The sequence below is a fragment of the Pleurodeles waltl genome, chromosome 5 (assembly GCF_031143425.1).
Source record: "Pleurodeles waltl isolate 20211129_DDA chromosome 5, aPleWal1.hap1.20221129, whole genome shotgun sequence".
NCBI classification, from domain to species: Eukaryota; Metazoa; Chordata; class Amphibia; order Caudata; family Salamandridae; genus Pleurodeles; species Pleurodeles waltl.
In genome coordinates, this window is record NC_090444.1 from 772,940,883 (window position 1) to 772,963,761 (window position 22,879).

Consider the following 22,879-nt stretch of genomic DNA (forward strand, 5'->3'; position numbering starts at 1 on the left):
CCACTGGGGCACTTGACCTTGGCCTGGCCCCCTGCGCCTGTGTCCCCTGCGCAGGTCTTGACGTGCCACTTGTACTGGTGCCCTCGCCTTCCTGCATGTTGGGAGTGGGAGACTGTGGCCTCTGTAGCGGTGTTCCACCTGTCTGTGCCCTGGGTCCACTGGTGTGGGTACGCCTCCCCTGGCCTGCTGGTCTTGACTGGGTGTTAGGGGTGACAGTGTTTCCTGGGTGGGGCTGCTGCATGGTGAGCATCCAGGGCTGTGTGAGGGGCCTGCCTGCTCATCAGTGTCCAGGGGTCCTTCGCCAAGGTCTTGTGATGTGCCTCTGTCTCCCTGGAGTGCTGTGGCACTCCTTGTCCCCTCTATTAGGGTTGCATGGGTGTTGTCTGTTACATATGCATGAGGGTTTGAGGTGTACTGAACTGTGCAATTTTGTGCTGGTGTGCCTTTCAGTGGCCTTCCAGGGTGCCTTTGTGATGTGGTCATTGCATTTAGTGGCAGTGGTGGGGTTACATTGTGGTGGGGGTTATTATTCCATTGTTGGTACGTGCAGGGGTGGGTGGCTGTGCACAGCGGGAGTGATGTGGGACTGGTAGTGTGTTGTGGTTGATGCAGGGTGGTGGGTAATGGCTGGGTGGGGTGTGGGTCTAGCTGGGTGTGGGTGGGGTGGGGTGGTGCATGCATTACAGGTATGGTGTATATGGGGTAATTGTAGATGACTTACCCAAGTCCATTCCTCCAGTGAGTCCCTCTGGGTGCAGGTTGGCGAGTACCTTTTCCTCCCAGTTGGTGTAGTCGGGTGGTGTTGGTGGCGGTCCTTCCCCAGTCTTCTGCACTGCGATGTAGTGCCTGGATGCCATGGCCCTGACCTTCCCCCACAGGTCGTTCCATCTCTTGCAGATTTCTGCCCTGGTGCGTGGATGGTGTCCCACTGCATTCACCCTGTTGACAATGGCCTGCCACAGCTCCATTTTCCGTGCAATGGGTGTGTGCTGCACCTCGGACCCGAATATTTGTGGCTCCACCTTTAGGATCTCGTCCACCATGGTCCTTAGCTCCCTTTCGGTGAAGCGTGGATTTTTGGGGGGGACATGGTGAGGGTGGTGGATGGCGTTGGGACTGGGGACGGGGTTCGGGTGCTCCTGTGTGGGTCGCTATGCGTGTCCTGTCTGTTGGTGTTCTCTGTCTGGCTCTGGTGCTCTCCGTCTTCTGGTCCTGGTTTCATTGCAAGGGATTGTGGGGTGTGTCTGGGGATGTTTTATGGTGTTCTGGATGTGTGTGGGTGCTAGGCCTAGCCAATGTGTGCACTGGTTGCTGTTGGGCCCACTTGCCGCCAGTGGCAGTCGCAGCGGCCAATGGTCGTCCGGCCTCCACTGTCCGCCGAGGTGATTTGTGCATCATTATTTGAAGGGCGGATGTGGGTGTGCTTGGTGGTGGCGGGGTGCGGTGGGCTGGGATTCCCGCCGACTGGGTCGTGGTGGGGAGTGGTGGTCTGGGAATTGTTGGCAGGGTTGGGTTTTTCTATCATTGTATGGCAGCTTTCCATTCGCCGGCGGCGGCGGAATTCTGTTCACCGCTACCACGGTGGTCGGCGGTCTTTCCTGCCATGTTCATAATGACCGCCTATGTCTTTGTGCAGAGGCCCCTGGAATCTACACTTCCGGAACGGCGTCCTCCCACTGGCAGCACGTCTCGTGACAGCGCTATTGGAGACATCCACTGGAAGATCCCGGACGAGCCCCCATTTGTAAAGGACAATCCAAAAATACTTACAAATGCATTTACAAAGGAGTTAGACACAAGGGGTCGGAGTGGAGAATCAAGACCAAGGTCTTATTTATTATGCTGCAGCAAAGAGAACAGATTTACAACTGGCATCCCCAGCCCGAAGTAAAGTGTGCAAACATGGTGTGTTGAACAGCGATATTTATAATCATACATCAAAGGATTCATAAAATAAGTAAATTATGGTACATGTCATACAGGAATTTAAGGAGGGAATCAGTTTTCACACACTGGTTCCTGTCCTTGCTCTGTTCTCCACTCCCTTCTGCAGCTGTCTGGCCTTGCACATTCTTGGAACATTTCAAAGGATTTAATGGTTCAAAGATACAGATATCACATTCAGGCCTTCCTGCCGTATATTATCATTCTTTTCCCTCCCCAGAGTACGACAGCCAAGGGCAGTCAGTTTATATTTACCACACAAATATAATGAGTAATGTGTCCCAGATAGGGAAAGAAACCAGCTGCAAGCCCGTTGTAGAACCAGGCTTTTTACTAAACGAATATATAAAATAAAACATACAAGATGTAGTGTGTTTAGAGAGAGGACTCAAACTAAATGTCTCTATAAGAAAAGAAGCAATACAAAATAAACTCTTACAATTTCTCTAATCTATACTCACCATCTACAGGAGAAAGTGATTCCAATGTATTGTCTAGAATCACACCCTCGCCAATCTTAGGTAGACCCCTTGAAAGCTGCGGGTCCCTCATTATTACATGTAAAGAGGTGGAGCAGGCTATCAGAAAGATTGGAGCAGCAAGTTGTAGAATGGAATGGCGTGTCAAATAATAGAGTAGGATGTCATCGACTGTCATAGAGTATGTCAGAGTCACCAGATCCTCGGGGTCTGTGCACGTTCCCAACATGTCCACCACTGAACAGCTCCAAGACTCTGATAGATAAATCACAGAGACTGAGAGAGTTCAAGAGGGGAAGAGGGGATTAGGAAGGGAACAGCTGGGAAGGAGACCTGTAGTAAGAAAAAGGTTAGAACACACGATATGAAAATTATATCTCCTGAAATCAATACTAGACTGTGATTCTAAGCCTAGTCACTCTGAAAACATGAACAATCTAAGAGTTAAGTATAAAATGATTAAGTTTCAAGATGGCCGTATACCTGTAGGGGAATCAAGATGAATTAAATGAAAACTTTCTTATTCAAGTACTTTCCTTTACATGAGAATCAGAAAAACATTCTGACTAAATTTTAAACCAGTCATATAAATCCTGGTTTGAGAATGTATACTAGGACCATACAATATTGCATCTAGAAACTCTGGCCTTCTGTGTACTCTTAAAATGTTTCAACACAAATTGCGCATGTTGCAGATATATATATATATATATATATATATATATATATATATACAGTATATATATATATATATATATATATAGTAAACACCATAAAAGCATTGTGCACCATGAATAACACAATATGGATTCAGGAAACAAATCACATAACTTGTCAACTCAAATTTTACATAATAAATATCTTAGAATAGTGGTATACAATAAACAACATGAAATAAACTCGAGGAGAGAATCGTGCGTCTTGCCGATTCGAGTGTCACCATGTAAAATACCAAGAAATGGTAACACGCAATGAATATCAAGGTCAAATCATCATTAATCGAATCGCGAGTCTTGCCAATTCGTAAAACACGATGTAAATGTCAAGAAATAACAGCTCACAATAAATAACAAGATCAAAGTACAATGAAACGAATCGTGCTTCTTTTGCCGATTCTTAAGCCACCATGTAAATGTCAAGAAATGGTAGCGCGCAATGAACAACAAAGTTAAATCCTCATGAAACGAGTTGCACGTCTTGTCAATTCGTAAAACATCATGTAAATGTCAAGAAATAGTAGCGCGCAATGGACAACAATGTTTAAACACCATAAAACGAATTGCGCGTCTTGCTGATTCTTAAGCCACCATGCCAATGTCAAGAAATGGTAGCACGCAATGAATAACAAAGTCAAACCTTTATGAAACCAATCGCGCGTCTTGCCTATTTGTAAACTACCATATAAATGTTAAGAAATGGTAGCGCGCAAGTAATATGTTACTCATTTAAGAATTAAACCAAGAATATGAAAATTCTCAATAACGGTGTCGGGACAGTCCAACCACCGTTTTACCGCCTGGAACAATGATCACCAATGAAGGATGAAGGGCAGAAGACTGGAAAATCCAAGTAGGCCGCAGGAACAGGAGCTCAGGAAGAAGCTGCTGCTCTGCACCGGGACCTCTGAATAGTGAGCACTGGGAGTTGGGCTGGCTCTCTTTTATAGAGGCTTGGCCCAGCCCAGAACCACGCCCAGGCATGTTGCAGGGAAAGTCTCTGTAAGGCCCTGGAAAGGGGCCACATCCTAACACACTCTGAAAACCTTCAGCAATACATTGCAAAGGAACAGTATTTGTAAGCATATTAAAAATAAGTTTTCTGAATTGAACTCTGCAATGCAAAAGGTTAAACCACAACATATCAGCACAATGCATAAATTACTTTGTTTTGAGAGTGCTGGGTTTTTGCATTTTTGTCGCCAATAGAGCGCGTACTGCTCTGGTGTTGACAGTACTCCCCTCTCCCAGACGCGCTCTAGGGCCTGGTTTGCTTGGATTAAGACGATGAAAGCATCTCACAAGTACTGGAGCATGAACATCAGATGCGGAAACCCATGAGTTACTTTCAGGACCATAACCTTTCATGAGATTAAGTACCATAGATTACGCCCTCTCAGTTTAGAATCCAACACTTTCTTGACTTCGGATTCTTTTTCCCCTTGTACTAGAACAGGAGCTGGATGAGGGTGGACCTTTTGGACTGCCTTTTTCAAGAGGGAAGTGTGGAACACTGGATTAATCCGTAAGGATTTGGGAAATAGTAGTTTATTGGTCACCAGATTGATTTGCTGAAGGACAGTATAAGGACCTATGAATTTAGGGTTAAACATGTGCTTCTACTTGAAGTCTATATGTTTTGTGGAAAGCCACACTTTGTCACCTGGTTGATATTGCGGTCCCTCACAATGGGGGTGATTCTAACCCTGGCGGTCGGTGATAAAGCGGCGGCCAACCCGCCAACAGGCCGGTGGTCCAAAAAATGGAATTCTGACCTTGGCGGGAACCGCCAACACAGCCCGCCACATTAACACTCCGACCGCCACGGCGGTACAAACAAACAGCGCGGCGGTCACCGCCAACAGACAGGCGGCAGACAATGTACCGCCCACACTATTATGACCGGCCAATCCGCCACCTTTTCCGGGGCGGGAGCACCGCCGATAAAAACACGGCAGAAACAGACTACGAACGGGAAAACGCGCACCTCTACGCACTCCACGAGGAAGGAGGACAGCATGGAACCCGAATTAAACATCCTACCTGCTCTCGTCTACCTGCTCATCTACCACGAGTACGAACGCCGGCGCAGACGACAACGGTGAGTACTGCACCTACGACACAGGGGAGGGGGGAGGACGAAAGGTTACGTGCACACACATACGCGATACACCCACCCCCCCAAACCATGTACACACCAATGCAGAGCAACAAGTCACAGTGACACCACCCAAACCCCCGTGAAAAAGCAAGGACATAATTAAATTGTGATTAGAAATTTATGGGAAATAAAAACCATTGATAAGTCACGGTCAAATAGCAATAACAATTCAAAAAAATCAATTCAATATTCAGTGCATACGATAAACCGAGGCAATAAGTCCTGCACATCTAACGAAATTCCAAGTGTCCGTGGGCCAAAGTGTATCAACACAAGGGCAAAGCCCACACAGGAGACCTGAGTCCTTTGGAGAGAACACTGCAGGGGCATCTGATGACAAAACTACAGGCACCTCAGGGGGAAGGGAAGGGGGGGGGGCACCACAGCCACATGAGTCCACGACGCCAGATCCACGAAGGGGCCACCATGCCCACTGTGCCATCCTGGGGAGTGCAAAGCCACAGTCTCTCAAGTCTCTACAGTGGGTGGCTTGCCCACTGTGCCATCCTGGGGAGTGCAAAGACACAGTCTCTCAAGTCTCTACAGTGGGTGGCTTGCCCACTCTGCCATCCTGGGGAGTGCAAAGCCACAGTCTCTCAAGTCTCTACAGTGGGTGGCTTGCCCACTCTGCCATCCTGGGGAGTGCAAAGCCACAGTCCATCAGGTGGATAACAGTCTCCACCGGTCAAGGATGAGGCATGGTGGGCACAGTGAACCGTGAACAGTAGCTCGAGACAGATCCGGCACTGTCATTGTGCCAGTGGTGCATGAGACGGCGGGGCCCAGCGGAGCGGTGCTTGACAGGAAGGGCCCAGCGGAGCGGTGCTTGAGACGGCGGGGCCCAGCGGAGCGGTGCTTGAGACGGCGGGGCCCAGCGGAGTGGTGCTTGACAGGAAGGGCCCAGCGGAGCTGTGCTTGACAGGAAGGGCCCAGCGGAGCGGTGCTTGACAGGAAGGGCCCAGCGGAGCGGTGCTTGAGACAGCGGGGCCCAGCGGAGCGGTGCCTGACAGGAAGGGCCCAGCGGAGCGGTGCTTGAGACGGCGGGGCCCAGCGGAGCGGTGCTTGACAGGAAGGGCCCAGCGGAGCGGTGCTTGAGACGGCGGGGCCCAGCGGAGCGGTGCTTGAGACGGCAGGGCCCAGCGGAGCGGTGCTTGAGACGGCGGGGCCCAGCGGAGCGGTGCTTGAGACGGCGGGGCCCAGCGGAGCGGTGCTTGACAGGAAGGGCCCAGCGGAGCGGTGCTTGACAGGAAGGGCCCAGCGGAGCGGTGCTTGAGACGGTGGGGCCCAGCGGAGCAGTGCCTTACAGGAAGGGCCCAGCGGAGCGGTGCTTGAGACGGCGGGGCCCAGCAGAGCGGTGCATGAGACGGCGGGGCCCAGCGGAGCAGTGCTTGACAGGAAGGGCCCAGCGGCGCGGTGCTTGACAGGAAGGGCCCAGTGGAGCGGCGCTTGACAGGAAGGGCCCAGCGGAGCGGTGCTTGACAGGAAGGGCCCAGCGGAGCGGTGCTTGAGACGGCGGGGCCCAGCGGAGCGGTGCCTGACAGGAAGGGCCCAGCGGAGCGGTGCTTGAGACGGCGGGGCCCAGCGGAGTGGTGCTTGACAGGAAGGGCCCACGGAGCGGTGCTTGACAGGAAGGGCCCAGCGGAGCGGTGCTTGACAGGAAGGGCCCAGCGGAGCGGTGCTTGAAACGGCGGGGCCCAACGGAGCGGTGCTTGAGACGGCGGGGCCCAGCGGAGCGGTGCTTGACAGGAAGGGCCCAGCGGAGCGGTGCTTGAGACGGCGGGGCCCAGCAGAGCGGTGCTTGACAGGAAGGGCCCAGCGGAGCGGTGCTTGAGACGGCGGGGCCCAGCGGAGCGGTGCTTGACAGGAAGGGCCCAGCGGAGCGGTGCTTGACAGGAAGGGCCCAGCGGAGCGGTGCTTGACAGGAAGGGCCCAGCGGAGCGGTGCTTGAGACGGCGGGGCCCAGCGGAGCGGTGCCTGACAGGAAGGGCCCAGCGGAGCGGTGCTTGAGACGGCGGGGCCCAGCGGAGCGGTGCATGAGACGGCAGGGCCCAGCGGAGCGGTGCTTGACAGGAAGGGCCCAGCGGCGCAGTGCTTGACAGGAAGGGCACAGCGGAGCGGTGCTTGACAGGAAGGGCCCAGCGGAGCGGTGCTTGACAGGAAGGGCCCAGCGGAGCGGTGCTCTTCTGCACGACGGGGCCCTGTTCAGCGGTGCTCTTCTGCAAGGCGGGGCCATGTTCAGCGGTGCTCTTCTGCACGGCGGGGCCCTGTTCAGCGGTGCTCTTCTGCACGGCGGGGCCCTCTTCAGCGGTGCTCTTCTGCACGGCGGGGCCCTCTTCAGTGGTGCTCTTCTGCACGGCGGGGCCCTCTTCAGCGGTGCTCTTCTGCACGGCGGGGCCCTCTTCAGCGGTGCTCTTCTGCACGGCGGGGCCCTGTTCAGCGGTGCTCTTCTGCACGGCGGGGCCCTGTTCAGCAGTGCTCTTCTGCACGGCGGGGCCCTGTTCAGCGGTGCTCTTCTGCACGGCGGGGCCCTCTTCAGCGGTGCTCTTCTGCACGGCGGGGCCCTCTTCAGCGGTGCTCTTCTGCACGGCGGGCCCTCTTCAGCGGTGCTCTTCTGCACGGCGGGGCCCTCTTCAGCGGTGCTCTTCTGCACGGCGGGGCCCTGTACAGCGGTGCTCTTCTGCACGGCGGGGCCCTGTTCAGCGGTGCTCTTCTGCACGGCGGGGCCCTCTTCAGCGGTGCTCGTCCAGTAGGTCAAGGGAGCCAGACCTGGCCTGGACTCCCTGCTCAGTCGCCCTCCGACCGTGCTGTTGCTGGACCCTTCGGTGACGGAGTCCTGGGCCCTTTGGTGTTCTTCCTAACACCCGGGAAGGGGCTTGTGGGCCCCTCCTGCTCCGCGCTCCTGCTGGCTGACTTCTCCGCCCTGCTGCCCTTTTGCTCCTTAGATGGGGCTCTCGGGCCCTTGCCTCCCCTAGATGTTGTGGCTGGTGAAGTGGGCGAACTTTGCTCCTTGGGGGCAGCCGTGTCAGTCCTCTCACGGCGGCCCTTTAGCTTCCTGGTCCTCTTGCCTGGTGGGGGGCTGGCTGTCCCCTTGCTGCTGATTGAAGTGTCACTGCTGGCAAAGGGTGGACTCCAGAACCCATGCACCACAGTGACACTCGAAGCTGGGCTGGTGGTGGCTGAGGTGCTCTTGGGACTCTTTGCAGATGGAGGGGGTGGGTCAGTGGAGGGAAAGAGGTCAAGATTAGCGAGGAAAACTTTCTTAGGACCAAGGTAAAAGGTAGGAGAAGTGGTGATGGGAGTGGAGGAAGAGGATGTGGTTGTAGGAGAGTCAGGTGTGCTGTCTTTGGGTGCAGGTGCTTGTGCTGGAGGCTGTCATGAGGTGGATGGCTGTTGGGTGGGTGTCTGCCTGCGTTTGTGTGTCTTGGAAGAGGGGGTGACAGACACAGTGGGAGAGGACACAGGGGACGTGTAAATGGTAGTGGGGGTGGTGACTGCACGTGTGCGTACTGAACTGGAGGGTGTGCTGGTGATGGAAGCACTGGCTGATGGTGGTGTGCATGCAGGTGTGAGTGTAGACGTCACAGGGAGGGAGGAGGGAGACGAGGAGGAGGGGGACACAGAGGTGGTAGTGACTGTTGGAATGTCTGCATCTGGGTGTTGCTTGCGTGAATGCTTGTGGCTTCTGTGGTGCTTGTGTCTGGATGAGCTGCCCTTGGGTGTTGAGGTGTGTGCAGGCTGGTCAGATGGTGTGGATGGGATAGGCTGAGGAACAGGAGACAGAGACAGGCTGGAGGCAGTCAGAAGAGGGAGGCTGGAAACAGGGACAATGGCTGCCATCAGTGCTGAGGCCAGAGCATTGAACGATCGTTGATGGGCAGCCTGACCCGAATGAATGCCCTCCAGGTAGGCATTGCTCCGATGCACCTCCCTTTCTACCCCCTGGATGGCATTCAAAAGGGTAGTCTGCCCAACAATGATGGTCTGAAGGAGGTCAATGACCTCCTCAGTGAGGGCAGCAGGGGTAACAGGGGCAGGGGCTGAGGTGCCTGGGGCGAAGGAGACGCCCGCCTTCCTGGGCGAGCGGGCACGGAGCGTAGGCTGAGGGGCTGCTGGGAGGGCGGGGCTGGTGCGCTGGGTGGCTGTACCTGGAGAGGCAGGGGGCCCGGATGTTGCCGCCACCGCTAGGGAGCTCCCATCCGAGGACGTGTCGCTGTCGCTGGTGTCACCACCGGTCCCCGTTGTGGTGCTCCCCTCGCCCTCCGGATCACTGGTGCCCTCGGTGTCTGTTCCTGGTCCCACCGGGGCCTTGTGACTTGCAGCTCCCTCGTGCTCCGATGCCAATTCTCCTCCGCCTGATGATGCTAATGCACACATGCACAAGAAGATGAAGAAGAAGGGTGGGGGGAGAAAAACGAAGACCAGGTTGAGTGCATGCAATGTCAACACCGTTGGCGGAGAGGACAGACACAGGAGCCTCATGCACTAAGCCGCGCATTCGGGGTACACTACTCAGTACTTCTGACTAGGACAACAGGTCTAGAGACGACAAACGCGCACATGTGTGATGCTGGACCATCGATAGCTGTACTTGTCACCCTACAGAGGTGGGGGCCGGGAGCACAGGGCCATGCCTAAAGGAGAGGACTACACTACAGAAAGCGCCCTGGCCTAATGTCACCCACAACCCTCCTCCCCCACCCAGACGCCTCCACTGCGCAGAGAGATAGCAGAATGTGCTGATACTCACCCCCTTGTGTCTGCTGTGATGTCCTCAAGCGCCCATCCAAATCAGGGTAGGCCGCCGCCAGGATCCGGGACATCAGGGGGGTCAGGGTACGACTGGCACCCCTCCTAGGTTGGGAGGCCATCCCCAGCAGTGACTCGGCGGTCTTCCTGGTCCCGCGGCGGATGTCCTCCCACCTCTTGCGGCAGTGGGTGCCCCGTCTTGTGTGGACCCCCAGGGCCCGGACTTCCTTGGCGATGGCACGCCAAATGTCCACTTTCTGATGGGCGCTGACCTATTTGACATGTACAGGGTGGGAAGGAAAAAATCATACATTTTCTGCATGTTAGATGGGATTGGCCCCCCCCCCCCCAACCTTGCCATATGGCACATGCTCTCATCTGTCGTGCGTTGCACTCCTCATTCGCCCCCCACCCCACAAACTTACATCCACCCCACTCCACACAGGCATATCCCATTCAATGTGCACCCAGTGTAGTTACCTGTTGGTCTGGAGGACCGTAGAGTAACGCATACTGGGGGAGGACCCCATCCACAAGTTTCTCCAACTCCTCAGACGTGAAGGCAGGGGCCCTTTCCCCAGTCGCAGCAGCCATTGTCACTTCCAGACCGAGGTCACAGCAGCACTTGCAGTATAGGTCCTCTCCTGTGGATGATCAGGTCTCGAGTGATTAAGCAGATAGAAAATGGCGGTCACGCCCGCGGCGGTGCGTACCGCGGCGGTGCGTACCGCGACCGCTGGCGCACCTCGTCATTGGCTCCTGAAACCCATAGGCTTCAATGTTAGCCAATGCGGCTTCGTATAGCGGTCTTCGACCGCCTACCGCCACGGTGTGCCACGCCAGCGCATTGACCTCACATCCCATTGTCCCACTTCACAGGTCAGGCAGCCGCCATTTCAAGGGCCCACATGGCTTAATTTGTACTGCGTCACACAGGCCTAGGCCTTGCATTGCCACACATACACGCCTTTCAATACATAGATAATCGTGTGCTATGCATGCTGTGGTGAACGTACCTGTGATTTGCTTGACTCTGTGCTCCATGTTGTCCTTCCTAGGCACCGTTCGCTGGGACTTGCGAGGAGACGGATGAATCCTCGCGTGTACCGGCCGCTGGTGGACCTGTCGACAATGGAAGAACGCCATATCATACTACGATCCCGACTTGACCGAGCCACTATACATGAACTGTGGTCCCAGCTGGAGCCAGACCTGATGTCCCCCATCCGCCAACCCACAGGAATTCCCCCTCTAGTGCAGGTTCTGTCAGTCCTCCATTTTTTGGCAAGTGGCTCATTCCAGACAACAGTGGCCATGTCATCTGGAATGTCTCAGCCTATGTTTTCAAAAATCTTGTCTAGAGTGTTATCTGCCCTGATGAAACACATGCGGAGCTACATTGTATTCCCTGAGGAGGTTGATTTGGCCACTGTGAAGGGTGATTTTTATGCCCTTGGACATATCCCCAACATAATTGGTGCCATTGATGGGACCCATGTGGCTTTAGTACCCCCAAAAGACGATGAGCAGGTGTACAGAAACAGGAAAAGTTACCATTCTATGAACGTCCAGGTGGTCTGTTTGGCTGACCAGTACATCTCCCATGTGAATGCCAAGTTCCCTGGGTCAGTGCATGACGCGTATGTGATGCGAAATAGCAGCATCCCTTATGTGATGGAACAGCTACAGAGACACCGTGTGTGGCTAATTGGTGACTCTGGTTACCCCAACCTGCCTTGGCTATTGACCCCAGTGAGGAATCCCCGGACCAGGGCAGAGGAACGGTACAATGAGGCCCATGGGCGAACTAGGAGGATCATCGAAAGAACCTTTGGCCTCCTGAAGGCCAGGTTTAGGTGCCTGCATATGACAGGGGGATCCCTGATGTACTCACCAAAGAAGGTGTGCCAGATCATCGTGGCCTGCTGTATGCTTCACAATCTGGCATTGCGACGTCAGGTGCCTTTCCTGCAGGAGGATGGTCCAGATGGTGTTGTTGAAGCAGCTGTGGAGCCTGCGGAGAGTGAAGAGGAGGAAGACGAAGAGGACGACCCAGACAACAGGGACAGAGTTATCCAACAGTATTTTCAGTAGCACACAGGTAAGAATCACCCACGCCATTTAACATTTACTGAAAGCCCCCTGCATCTTTACTTTGTGTATTTCCCCCCAGTTCCTTTAAACTGATGTTTGATTTTCCCTTCCCTTTTCAGTGATATATGACCCACTGCATGACTTCTGCTTGGTTAGCCCATGGACTAATGCTTATTGACACTGGTATGTTGTCATCACAAAAATAACAGAACATTATTGATCAGTAATGTGTTATACATTTGTAAATAATACAGGCTGACTCCTGAATGATTTCAGTGCAATGAGTGATTTATTTTTAGTGCTAGATATTGGTACATGATATTAAAACGGTGATGGGTGAGGGTGGAGTTATGTCCAGGGCAGAGTCCAGTTCTCGGTCGCACAGGTGCATTGTCCATATGCCTGTGGAAGGATGGAGCAGGGGCAGTTCAAGGTTGGACAGGGTGACACTGTGGGACAGTGGAATGACATCCGGGGGGATATTAGGCTGGCGGGGGTCTTGGCATCCTACTCTGTCTTCCTTTGAGATGTCAGGTTCCTCTTGCGGGGTGGTTGTTCTTCAGCAGGAGGTGGGGTTCTGGTGGCCCGTCGTTCTGTGGGGGCCTCCTGACCACTAGCGCCGGCGGAGGTGGTAGGCTGTTCCTGGCTAGTGACAGGGGCCCTTTGCGGTGCCACATGGTCCCGCAATGTGGTTTCTATCCGGTTGAGGGCCTGGACTATGGTCCCCATAGCGGTAGCGATGTTCCTGAGTTCATTGCTGAACCCCATGTAACGTTCCTCCTGCTGTGCCTGGATCTCTGTGAACCTGGCCAGTACCGTCGCCATCGTCTCCTGGGAGTGATGGTATGCTCCCATGATGGTGGTGAGGGCCTCTTGGAGAGTCGGTTCCCTGGGCCTGTCCTCCCCCCCCTGTCGCACAGCAGCCCTCCCAGTTGCCCTGTTTCCCCGGGCCTCTGTCCCCTGGACGGTGTGCCCACTACCACTGCCCCCAGGTCCCTGTTGTTGTTGGGGTGGTGGGTCAGCCTGGGTGCCCTGTAGTGGCGGACACACCGCTGATTGACGCGTCCGCGAGACAGAGGCATGGGCCCGCTGGGTGGGAGCTGTGCTGGTGTTCCCAGAGGGGTTTGGGTCTGCTGTGGCCTGTGTCTGTGTGTGGGGAACCGACTGTCCAGAGGTCCCCGATGGTCCGGGCTGGTCATCAGGTTCTAGGTCGACAGAGCTGCTGTCCTCGCTGGGGGCCTCTTCTGGGGGTGGGATGGACAAATCTGGACCCTCTGTGGCGGTGTGTTGGCGTTCGGGCCCTGCAGGGGTAAAGGAGTATGGTTATTGTTTCTGTGTGTGCCATGGCGTGCATTTTGAGTGCCCTTGTCCCCCAGTGCTGGCATTCCCTTGTGGGAGGTGTTGTGAGGGTGGTGGGGGAATGGGTATGTGCAATGGTCATGCTTTGGTGGTGGCTGTCTATGGTTTGTGTTGGCATTCAGAGGTTGGTGCTGTTTAGGGTGGGTTGTGCTGGTGAGACATTGGCAGGGAGGTTGTGTGCTGGGGGGTTGAGATTGGGGGTGGGGTGGGGGTTGGCATGCTGGTGGTTGGGGGGGGTGAAGTAGTTGAGATTCGACTTACCAGAGTCCATTCCTCCGCCTACTCCAGCGAGGCCATCAGGATGCAGGATGTTTACCACCTCTTGCTCCCATGCTGTGAATTGGGGTGGAGTGGGTAGGGGTCCGCCGCCAGTCTTCTGCACAGCGATGTTGTGCCTGGAGATCATCGAGCGCACCTTCCCCCGTAGGTCGTTCCATCGCTTTCTGATATCTTCCCGATTTCTGGGATGCTGTCCCACAGCGTTGACCCTGTCTACGATCCTTTGCCATAGCTCAGCCTTCCTTGCTATGGTGGTGTGCTGCACCTGTGTGCCGAAGAGCTGGGGCTCAACCCTCATAATTTCCTCCACCATGACCCGGAGTTCTTGGTCCGAAAACCTTGGGTGTCTTTGGGGTGCCATGGGGTGGTGTGGATGAGGTGTGGGGTGGTGTTTGTGGTGATGTGCGTGGTGATATGTGGTGATGTGTGCGTAGATGTGTTGTGGGTGATGAAGTTGGGTTCCTGTGTGTGTTCGGGTTTTCTTTTGCTGTGCTCGCTCTCTCTATCTCTATCTCTATCGCCTTCACTCCGATTTCCAACTAGTGGGGGTTTGTGGGTGATGTGGGTGTGTGTTTTATAGTTGATTGGATGTGTGGGAGTGTTGTTTGTATGTGTCTCAGGTGTGCGTATTTCAAATTGTCCAATGTGGCTGTGTTTTGGAGCTGGGTGTGTATTTTGAGCGCGGCAGTGTGTACCGCCAATGGAATACCGCGGTTGAAAGACCGCCGCGTGGATTCGTGGGTCAGAATGGCATGGACGTGTTTGTGTTGGCGTGACGGTGGAGGTTTGGTCATCTCCAGTTTTCCGCGGCCCGCTGATGAGGCGGCCTTCCTTGGATGTCGGATTGTTGGCGGTTTCACAGTTGGTGGTCAGAATGACCGTGGCGGTTTACCGCGGCCGCGGCGGTAGAATGGCGGACTTCTGACCGGCGGTAAGGGCCTTTTACCGCCGAGGTCAGAATGACCCCCAATGTTTCTTGTCATAATGCCTTTTATATTTTTGTTTGGCTTTTTCTAAATGCTGTTGAATCAGTTTCTGGGTTTGATGTAAATGTTGAATGGTTTCTGACACAGCTGGAGTAAGAGAACTTTCTTGAGGAATTGTGATGGGCAAGGTGTCAAGATGATAGCCAAATAAACCAAAAAAGGGTGTAACGCCAATAGAAGTGTGGAATGAGTTATTGTAAGCGAACTCAGCTAACCAGAGCATAGATGTCCAAGAATTAAGTGCCTTTTCAGCGTAGGCACGTAGGTATTGTTTCAAAGTCTGATTTAGTCTCTCCGTTTGACCATCTGTTTGAGGATGGTGACTAGTAGATTGCGTAGATGTCACTTGGAGTGTTTTACACCATATGAATCTAAGAGTACACTGTTCCTATCTAGATAGTTTATTAGAGTGAACAAAAATCTACAGGAGCAAGAACCCTCATGCATCGCAATGGATGACTGGCTTCATCATTGGGACAGCTCCTCGTTAGGCTGGTACTGCAATGCCTAACGGGCTCTCCCCATGGGGGAGCTCTTAACCGGGGTGCTCAAATAGTCGCACATCCAAAAGCATTTGTTTAGACTGGGTGCCCAATTCGAAGAACCCAAATGTAAATGGAGTGAATAGAACAAATTAAAATTGGTTCATCATCAACAAATATCACTCATAACTTAATCAGTTTTATGTGATGAAGACCAAGATTAAAAACAAGGCAGAGAGTCGAGGGTGATGAATGATGGTCACCCACTCTCAAAAAAACGAGGATAGACACTATACGGTATCACTCTATAGCAGGTCTACATGTTTCGCGTCCGAGTGGTCCAGCCGGATCCTATGACGCTTCTTCAGGACCAAAAGGAAATCTACTCCAAAATGCCAGAACTAATATTCAACAATGTCTAAGAATAAGTAGTCACTTACTTAGTTCTACTCGTACGAAAAAGTCACCCTAAGTAGATAAAACATAACCCATGATCAGATTGTGTCATTCAAAATGCAAGGTTAGTGCATATGTGAAGTTAGTATAGATTACAGTGTCTCACACTAGTGAAAAAATATAAAAAAGGCAGCTTACCATCCCCAATTTCAGGATAGTGCTTAAAGGATCAAGGTCAGGAAAAGGAACTAATATTCTGTTGATGCATAATCAAGAGAGGTTAGAATAACAAGGAGTTCACAAACATCCTTGGCTCATAGATCGCCAAATCAAGTCACTGCTAAGCATGGAAACCGTTATCATTATTAATATGGCATTAATGTCTGCAAAGAGAACCATAATTCATAGAAGAATGTCATGAGTGAGTGTTGATGGAGGAGTCAGTAATCATCTCAAAACTTCAGTCATAATTTTATGGTTAAAAGGATTTGTCGTAAGTGATTGCTTTTGAAACCTCTTGCCATCGATCTGGTATCGGTCAATAGTACCAAGGTTAGAGCCAATGTAGGACTGAAGATTATCTAGTCTTACATATAATCAACGTTCAGAGAGAGTGGATAAATGTTATGACACTCATACGAGTCAGCTATGTGATTTATAAAGGGAAATTGAACATTCATAAGTGAATGCTCGTAGTATGTCGCTGGTTAACTGAGTCAATACGCATTGTTGCAAAGTGAAAAAAATCGGCAAAAGAAAAACGGAAAAAAGGTGGGGATAGACGAGAAAGAGGCACAGGAAAAGACTTACTTCTCATTCCTTGGCAGTAGGCTGATTAACCTACCCTCGAGACCCGTGTCCTTATCGAACAGAGGTCCAACGTTCTGCCGAGGTTTTTGACGAGGAAACTCGATATGCGAACCCGGAAATAGTTGCCGGTTCGCATCTAGTAAAAAGGGAAAACGGACTACAGCCCGTAGTTTTAAGGAGGATAATGGCCTGAATAAGGGACTACAGATACGGAGTCGTTTTATTGAGCCTGGAGTTGAAAATGTACGATACAGAAGATCGAAAATATCCTATTAGGTGAAAAAAGTGGGCGTACATAAAACTGGAAAAGCACACGATATATATAACGCAATTATACATGTGTGTGTATAGGGATGTTATTAACAGGACTAGCAAGACATGGTAAATGTAAAAACCCCCACGGAGACATACAGGTATTTGCCTAATACAGGGAAAACGCAAAAAATAAAAATAGAGAAAAAAATAAAAAGAATTACTGTCAGCTAATGATTGTTATCGATACTAGATCAGAATCATACGAGGTTATATCAGGAATACTCGATGTATTATTCATTAAACAAAGGGGGGAGAAAGAGTTATGATGAGAGGGCAGTCCAAGGTATATCATCATTTAATCCCCGTGACGCTGTCCCTAATTTAAAAATCCATCGCTTTTCTATTCTAAAAAGTGAGTTAGAACCGTTAGGGAGATTTTTAGGGGCTTCAAGGACCACCCATCGAAGTTCATCTGGCGTATGGGCAACATCCAAAAAATGGGCACATAGTTTTGTAGTTACTCTCTGGCATCTAATGTTACTTCTGTGCTCATTTATCCGTATTTTCACTGGTCGAGTTGTCATTCCTACATAACGTAAGCCACAAGGGCATGTGACCATATAGATACAGTTCTTGGAGTTACAGTTGGTGTGTCTTTTTAGAGACCATTTGCCAATAGGGTCAAGGTCAAGTGATGTCATTTTACTTGTTAGCGAGCACACGTTACAATTGCCACAAGGGAAGTGACCCTCAACAGGTGGAAGGTCCCATAGTGTTTTTTGTAACAGGACATCATGTTTTTGTGGACGTGTGTGGATCACTATATCTTTAATATTCGAAGTGCGGTTAAAGGCGAAGATGGGTTTTGGTATAACAGAACCTCCACTCTCTAAAATAGACCACCGTTTGTTGAGCACTTTTTTAATGGTATTAGACAGTGGAGTGAATGTGGTGACACAGGTTATACGTGTCTGCGGAGTCCTTATATTTTTTTCAAGTAGACTTTCCCTGTGATTATTTCTCGCTCTCTTGCGGGCGGCGTTTACAGTCTTAGCTGGATAGTGTCGAGCATAAAGTTTAGTTTGAAGAATGTCAGCCTGTCTATCATATTCATGAGTAGAACTGCAATTGCGCCTTAGTCGTAAGAATTGACCCACTGGTAAATTTTCTCTTAGAGCTTTAGGGTGATGGCTTTCATATAGAAGAAGACTGTTACGATCTGTTGGTTTGTGGTAGGTCCTAGTACTCAGAAAACCATTGTCAATAGTAATCATCAAATCCAAAAAAGGTAGTTGGGTAGTGGATACTGAAGCAGTAAACTTTAGAAATGGATCAAGGGAATTAATCCAAGTTATAAATTCCTCAGTTAATGTTAACGGGCCTTGCCAGATGATTAAAATATCATCTATGTAGCGTTTCCAAAGATTTATGTGATTATCAAAGGGATTTGTTGATGTTAAAATGTATTTTCTTTCGAAATCATACATATATAAACATGCTAAACTAGGGGCAAAAGTGCTTCCCATCGAAGTCCCTGTAATCTGGTGAAAAAACTGTTGTTCGAACTCAAAAAAGTTCTCCGTCAGAGCTAAGGTGGCAAGTTGCATTATAAAAGGTATCGGTGTTGAAAAATCAGTAGAGTCATCCAAAAGTGCTGTCTCAACCACCCTCAGAGTGTCTTCTTGGGGAATGTTAGTGTAAAGTGCTTCCACGTCTAGGGTAATGATCCCCTTTACTTCTCCAGTCAAGTTAATGGAGTCAATTAAGTTTAGGACATCCTTTGTGTCTTGTAGATAGGTGGAGGAAGATCTCACAAGTGGCTGTAAAAAATGATCGCAGAAGATAGACAGTGGTTCTAGGACTGATCCAATACCCGATACAATGGGTCGTCCTGGAGGTGGTTGAATTCCCTTGTGGATTTTGGGTAAGCAGTAAAAGTAAGGTGTTCTCGGGTGTTCTGTATCAAGGAATTCTGCTTCTTTTGAAGTGATCCATGAATTGCTCTTAGCTTCTTCCAAAAGATTTCTAATCTGTTTTTGGAGTCTCTCTGTAGGATCTTGAGTTATCTTTGTGTAATATGTGTTGTCGCTCAAGAGGCGTAAACACTCACGTCTATAATCCACTGAATCCATTATTACAATTGCTCCACCTTTATCTGCTTGTTTAATCACTATGTCAGAGTTAGTAGCTAGCTGTTGTAGTGCCTGTTTTTCTCGTTGAGGAATATTCACATACGAGTTTTTTGGACATAAACGAGAGACATCTGCTAGTACTGCCTTTTCAAATGTGAGTACTTCAGTTGGCATCATCATTGTGGGAGGTAGAAAAGTGGAAGGTTTTTTAAGGCCCGAATCACCCCTTGGTTCAACTGGTTTATCTTTAAAGAACACATGGAGGCGAATCTTTCGAAAAAATTGAGCTAGTTCAATGTGAAGTCGGAAAAAATCCTCATTGGGAGTGGGTACAAAGCCAAGTCCCCTATTCACGACATTAGTCTCATCAACTGAGAGGATTTTGTGTGACAAGTTAACCACTAAGTTCTGGGTGTGGGATTCCTTGTGTGGCTCCTTGTCACCATCTGTGGTTCTTCCTTGGACCATTGAACAGATCTGCCTCTTCCTCTTCTTCTGCCTCCGCCCCGGCCGCGGCCTAAAAAAGGCTCGAACTGCATCATGGGACGGGGTTGGAAGAATGGATAAGGTGGTTGCCAAGGTATTGGTTGATTAATAGGGTAAGGAGGCTAATTATAGAATGGTTGTGTTCTGCTCTCATCGGTACTCCACCCATCTGACGATGAACCGCTGCTATACTGGCGTGGTTTTCTATATGGGGTGGTTGATTCATCGGAAGACCGTGACTGATTATCAACGTCATAATCCTCCTTAATATAAGGATAAGCCTTCTCCCTGCTGAACTTTACTATGTCTTTCTGGAGTTTTGTTATCTTCTGCTGAGTTAGAAACTCTTTTGTCTCGTTTAGTTCAGCATTGATTTCTGTAAGACGACATTTAAAGGCTGTCAAAGTAATAGTTGTTTTTATAGTATTTTCCATGGCGGCTATTTGAATGTTGATGGAATCGGCTAAGCGTTTGGAAGTGTTGATGATAAGTATCAGCCAATCTCTGGTGCACTTCCATGCAATTTGTGCCCAGTCTTTTCTAAATGCCAGATCTTGTAGGAAAATTCTAGGTATATTGGCCACTAGTAAACCGTTAGGTGCTATATTTGCTCGTAAGTATTCGGTCATGATGGTGCCATGCATGACTGTCTTGATTAATTCGCGTTTTAGAGTGGAAAGTTTGTTCCATTCTTCCTTAAGGCTTCCTGATGGACTTGATCCTTCGTTACCAAGAATAGAAGGTGCTTGTAATATAGCTGATACCATTTCATCATCATAACTTAAGCCCTGGAAGTCTTCCATGATTATGAAGTACGACTGGGTCAACACGTAAGAATTACGTTTCAGTATAGATAGCTAAAAGGTCCCACAGTATAGCTACTGTACATACAACGGATAAATAGAAGAGGGACCGGGAGATTACAGGTCCAGTGTACAGCCTCCCAATGTAAACGTTATGAATCTAAGAGTACACTGTTCCTATCTAGATAGTTTATTAGAGTGAACAAAAATCTACAGGAGCAAGAACCCTCATGCATCGCAATGGATGACTGGCTTCATCATTGGGACAGCTCCTCGTTAGGCTGGTACTGCAATGCCTAACGGGCTCCCCCCATGGGGGAGCTCTTAACCGGGGTGCTCATATAGTCGCACATCCAAAAGCATTTGTTTAGACTGGGTGCCCAATTCGAAGAACCCAAATGTAAATGGAGTGAATAGAACAAATTAAAATTGGTTCATCATCAACAAATATCACTCATAATTTAATCAGTTTTATGTGATGAAGACCAAGATTAAAAACAAGGCAGAGAGTCGAGGGTGATGAATGATGGTCACCCACTCTCAAAAAAACGAGGATAGACACTATACGGTATCACTCTATAGCAGGTCTACATGTTTCGCGTCCGAGTGGTCCAGCCGGATCCTATGACGCTTCTTCAGGACCAAAAGGAAATCTACTCCAAAATGCCAGAACTAATATTCAACAATGTCTAAGAAAAAGTAGTCACTTACTTAGTTCTACTCGTACGAAAAAGTCACCCTAAGTAGATAAAACATAACCCATGATCAGATTGTGTCATTCAAAATGCAAGGTTAGTGCATATGTGAAGTTAGTATAGATTACAGTGTCTCACACTAGTGAAAAAATATAAAAAAGGCAGCTTACCATCCCCAATTTCAGGATAGTGCTTAAAGGATCAAGGTCAGGAAGAGGAACTAATATTCTGTTGATGCATAATCAAGAGAGGTTAGAATAACAAGGAGTTCACAAACATCCTTGGCTCACAGATCGCCAAATCAAGTCACTGCTAAGCATGGAAACCGTTATCATTATTAATATGGCATTAATGTCAGCAAAGAGAACCATAATTCATAGAAGAATGTCATGAGTGAGTGTTGATGGAGGAGTCAGTAATCATCTCAAAACTTCAGTCATAATTTTATGGTTAAAAGGATTTGTCGTAAGTGATTGCTTTTGAAACCTCTTGCCATCGATCTGGTATCGGTCAATAGTACCAAGGTTAGAGCCAATGTAGGACTGAAGATTATCTAGTCTTACATATAATCAACGTTCAGAGAGAGTGGATAAATGTTATGACACTCATACGAGTCAGCTATGTGATTTATAAAGGGAAATTGAACATTCATAAGTGAATGCTCGTAGTATGTCGCTGGTTAACTGAGTCAATACGCATTGTTGCAAAGTGAAAAAAATCGGCAAAAGAAAAACGGAAAAAAGGTGGGGATAGACGAGAAAGAGGCACAGGAAAAGACTTACTTCTCATTCCTTGGCAGTAGGCTGATTAACCTACCCTCGAGACCCGTGTCCTTATCGAACAGAGGTCCAACGTTCTGCCGAGGTTTTTGACGAGGAAACCCGATATGCGAACCCGGAAATAGTTGCCGGTTCGCATCTAGTAAAAAGGGAAAACGGACTACAGCCCATAGTTTTAAGGAGGATAATGGCCTGAATAAGGGACTACAGATACGGAGTCGTTTTATTGAGCCTGGAGTTGAAAATGTACGATACAGAAGATCGAAAATATCCTATTAGGTGAAAAAAGTGGTCGTACATAAAACTGGAAAAGCACACGATATATATAACGCAATTATACATGTGTGTGTATAGGGATGTTATTAACAGGACTAGCAAGACATGGTAAATGTAAAAACCCCCACGGAGACATACAGGTATTTGCCTCATACAGGGAAAACGCAAAAAATAAAAATAGAGAAAAAAATAAAAGAATTACTGTCAGCTAATGATTGTTATCGATACTAGATCAGAATCATACGAGGTTATATGAGGAATACTCGATGTATTATTCATTAAACAAAAGGGGGGAGAAAGAGTTATGATGAGAGGGCAGTCCAAGGTATATCATCATTTAATCCCTGTGACGCTGTCCCTAATTTAAAAATCCATCGCTGTTCTATTCTAAAAAGTGAGTTAGAACCGTTAGGGAGATTTTTAGGGGCTTCAAGGACCACCCATCGAAGTTCATCTGGCGTATGGGCAACATCCAAAAAATGGGCACATAGTTTTGTAGTTACTCTCTGGCATCTAATGTTACTTCTGTGCTCATTTATCCGTATTTTCACTGGTCGAGTTGTCATTCCTACATAACGTAAGCCACAAGGGCATGTGACCATATAGATACAGTTCTTGGAGTTACAGTTGGTGTGTCTTTTTAGAGACCATTTGCCAATAGGGTCAAGGTCAAGTGATGTCATTTTACTTGTTAGCGAGCACACGTTACAATTGCCACAAGGGAAGTGACCCTCAACAGGTGGAAGGTCCCATAGTGTTTTTTGTAACGGGACATCATGTTTTTGTGGACGTGTGTGGATCACTATATCTTTAATATTCGAAGTGCGGTTAAAGGCGAAGATGGGTTTTGGTATAACAGAACCTCCACTCTCTAAAATAGACCACCGTTTGTTGAGCACTTTTTTAATGGTATTAGACAGTGGAGTGAATGTGGTGACACAGGTTATACGTGTCTGCGGAGTCCTTATATTTTTTTCAAGTAGACTTTCCCTGTGATTATT